At 43.4% G+C, this 4,073-nt stretch overlaps 1 protein-coding gene across 1 annotated transcript in view; it reads right to left on the reverse strand.

The window, feature by feature from the left end:
* The window catches only part of TBC1D20 (TBC1 domain family, member 20), a 50,018-nt gene that overhangs the window by 44,889 nt on the left and 1,056 nt on the right, over positions 1-4,073 (reverse strand). The gene's annotated exons all lie outside the window — the stretch shown is intronic.

Consider the following 4,073-nt stretch of genomic DNA (forward strand, 5'->3'; position numbering starts at 1 on the left):
AACAATAGTGAATAATTGTTATCAGAACTGATTTTGAGGGTTGGAAATGTAAAGGTAGACGTTTTGTAGCAAAAGGAGGGGAGTGATTGACTTTGCAGTCTAGGAGCGGAGGTCCCTGGGACCATCAAGGGAGAAGAGCAGAGAGTGGGACCCTACCCAGAGAAAGAGTGACGCCAGAGATGGAGGCAGAGACGATGAAGTGGAAAGATGGAGCAGCTGGGGACTTTAGACCCAGAGAGGAAGAGGGGCTGTGTGCTGACGACCCTTGGGTGGGGGGTGGGGGTTGGGGGGACAGGCTTGCAGGGTGTACCCTTTGGTTGGTTGATGATGCATGGAGGGGATTATAGTCATGGCAATGAAATGATATATGATAGGATGAATGTAAAACTAATGTTCTCCCATGTAAACTACCACATAATTCATAATTAAAAAAAAAAAAAAAAAGGTGGAAAAAACAAAAAACAATAACAACAACTTGAAAAAAAAAGTGCTAAGTGCGGTATAGACAGGCAGGCACAGGATTCCTTGTCCCCCAATCCCACACCTCATTCCTGGGACAAAGTTCACATTCCAGCAACTAAGCAACAGACCACCCCAGCCTCAGGTGACTGTTCAAGCTAATCTGTTCCTGACCCACCTCCAGGAGGGAACAAAGCCCCAAGCTAATGTTTAACTGCTTCTGCTTCTGTAAAGGCTTGCATGAATGCTCATGCATCCTTCCCTGCCATATGTTTGAACCAGCCAATCCCAGGTAGCCCTGTGAAGCTTTTGGCTCCCACCAACCAATCCCAAGTGGCCTCATGAATGCACCCCTACTCCCTATAAAATATCCTCAGACAGGGAAGACAGGGCTCAGCTTCTGGATATGAATCTGCTGAGCCATGTGCTAGCACAATAAAGCCCTTCCTTTGTTACAACACATGTGGTGTTGGCAACTCCTTCAGAGCGACTCTTGTAACACTAAGTATGTAGGAAATTGGAATGAAAAGATAAATGAATATTTCAATGACTGTTTTGAAGCCTCCATCATAGTATGTACTATATGTATGTAGTATATCAAACCAAAAGCCCATTGCCACCAAGTCGATTCTGACTCATAGCGTTGTGTAGAACAGTAGAACTGCCTCATAGGTTTTCCAAAGCTGTAAATCTTGAGGGATGCAGGACTTCCTCATCTTCTGCTTGCAGAGTGGCTGGCAGGTTTGAACCACTGACCTTTTTGTTAGCTGTCTAGTGCTTTAACCACAGTGCCACCAGGGCTCCTGTATATAGTATAACAAAATAGTAAGTACTCCCCGATTATGAGTTATTATTTTTGCTTGTTATCTCCTGCCTCCCCCACCTCGCCATACCTAATCATGTCATACTTGGCAGCTTCCTTTTAAAATAAGATTTTGGTTTATCAAGTCCATAACCTTCTCCTCATGTCCTTACTCTCTCTAGTCAGTTACCCATTACTGTGGTCACATCTGATACTCTGGTCAGAAACTGCCCCAGTTTCCAAATCTCCAACCCTAGGCTCCCCATCTTTTTCTATTGGCTTTACATTATAAAAGATGAGGGCTTAGCACTCATCACTCCTTTTTCCTGTTACCAACACCAGCATACATACCCATACTACCTATCATTCATCCTTTTATTATAATTTTGGTTAGATCAGTATTCATGTTTCCATAGTTGTTTTCTTGTTAAGTGCCGTCAAATCGGTTCCATCTCAGTGATCCTGTATAGGGTGTCAGAGTCTGTAAATCTTTGCAGGAGCAGAAAACCTCATGTTTCCCCCAAGGAACAGCTGGTAGGCTCAAACTGCTAACCTTATGGTTCATAGTCCAGTGCTTATCCCTAGTAAAAACCACCATGCTCCCAATGTTTCCATTAAGTGCTATTCACAGCTGAGCTGGTAAATTTCCGTCCTTTCTTAACTTCTCTTCCTCCCTTTGTAGATGAAAATTGTCCTTTATAGTTGTTTCTTAGTTTTCCTTTCATTTAAACATTTTAAAATTCAAATTCTAGTAAATACATTGAAAAGTGCCCCAAACATAAATAACATGCATTTCCCCATGGGTTTGTGTCTAATCTCTTTTAATTACCATCACTTTATCAAGGAGCTCTGGTAGCCTCCTGGTCACGAATTGGGCTGCTAACGTCAAGGTCAGCAGTTCAAAACTACCAGCTGTTCCACGGGAAAAAGATGAGGCTTTCTGCTCCCATAAAGATTTACAGCCTCGGAAACCCTGTGCAGGATCATTATCAGTTGGAACTGACTCCACGGTACTTAACAACAACATCACAGGTCCAGGAGCCCTGGTGGTGCTGTGGGTTAGGCATCGGCTGTTAACTATAGAATTGGCAGTTTAAATCCACCAAACCTTGAGGGAGAAAGATGAGATGAGAGTGTCTGTTACTATACAGATTTACAATCTCCTAGACATATTGTCAGGAAGGACCAGTCACTGGAGAAGGATATCATGTTTGTTTGATAAGGTGGAGGGTCAGAGAAAAAGAGGAAGACCCTCAACAAGATGGATTGGCCAAGTAGCAGCATCGATGGACTCAAGCGTGACAACAGTAGTGAGGTTGTCCCAGGATTGGGCAGTGTTTAGTTCTGCTGTGCATAAGGTCACTATGGGTCGGTACCGACTCGATGGCACCTAACAACAACAACAACAGGAATACAGGGTTGTTATGAGTTGGAGTTGATTCAATGGCTGCAAGTATTTGGAGGACAGGCCCAGGTTCATGGACACCAAAAAATGTTTGTTGAACTGAAGGGCATTTTATATATGGATGTTACAGATGGAATTGTGTCCCTCCAAAATATGTGTTGTATACCCTAACCTCTGGTAGCGTAGTGGTTACGAATCAGGATGTGAACCTTAAGGTCAGCAGTTTGAGACTACCAGCTGTTTTGTGGGAGAAAGATGAGGCTTTCTGCTCTCGTAAAGATTTACAGCCTCGGAAACCCTGTACAGGGTCGCTATGAGTCAGAACTGACTCCACGGCACATAACAAATACCCTAACTTCTATGGTTATAGTTCCACTTGGGAATGGGGTATGTGAAGAAGGCAGAATTAGTGTAGCATGTGTTTTGAGTTACTCTCTTGAGATATTAGAAGAGATTGAAACAAGACAGAGAAAAGCAGAGATGAAATAAGATCAGAGGGATGTGTCTGGACTTACGGCAATTAGCTTTAAATGGTTGAACTTTCATAACTGGTGATGGAAACGGTGATGATGAATAGCAACAGCTCATTGTGGCACCCCTAAGTAGCACCTAGGGCATATGTCATACCTGTCATACCCTAGCTATGTCTCTGGGTAAAACAGATATCAAGATATAGAAATTTCTAAGGAACCAGGAAGCAGAAGCTCTGAAAAGGACCTTCCTCTGGAGCTGACACAGAAAGTCTTCCCCTAGACCTGGCACCCTGAATTTGAACATCTCGCCTCCTAATCTGAGAAGATAAATGTCTGTTTATTAAAGCCATCCCTTGTGATTTCTGTTATAGCAATTTTAGATAACTAAGACTTTGGGACTGAGAGTAAGGTGCTGCTCTAACAGATACCTAAATTGTGGAAATGGTTTGGAATTGCAAGAGTTTGAAGATGCCTAATAGCAAAAGTCTAGATGATCTTAAAGAGATTGTTGGTAGAATTATGGAGTGCAAAGGTATTTCCAGTGAGGACTCAAAAGGCAGTGAGGAGGAGAACAAACAAGATGGCGGTTTGGGTGGAAGAGCAGTAAGGAGCTCCGTCAGAAACAACACAGAATACCTGACCAAGCAGGCTCAGGGAATGGTCCCAGAACTCTGAACCACATATAAAGGAATATATAGAAGGTTGGAAGGCTTACAGCTGGGAGAATTTGTAGCAGAAGCAAGAAATCCATTGCTTTCTAATTCAAGATGCTCAGCTGCTCCAGGAGGTGCCATCTTGGGTGAGACCTAGCGGGGGAAGGATTAGAGCGGCCACAGATGCCTGGCAGAATCAGAGAGATAAAGATGTGGACATTCTTTATTTTGGTAGCTGTTCATTAGTCCCTTGCTGTCTGTGCACCTCCATTCTGGTGACT

This window comes from Chrysochloris asiatica, unplaced genomic scaffold (assembly GCF_000296735.1).
Source record: "Chrysochloris asiatica unplaced genomic scaffold, ChrAsi1.0 scaffold00039, whole genome shotgun sequence".
NCBI lineage: Eukaryota > Metazoa > Chordata > Mammalia > Afrosoricida > Chrysochloridae > Chrysochloris > Chrysochloris asiatica.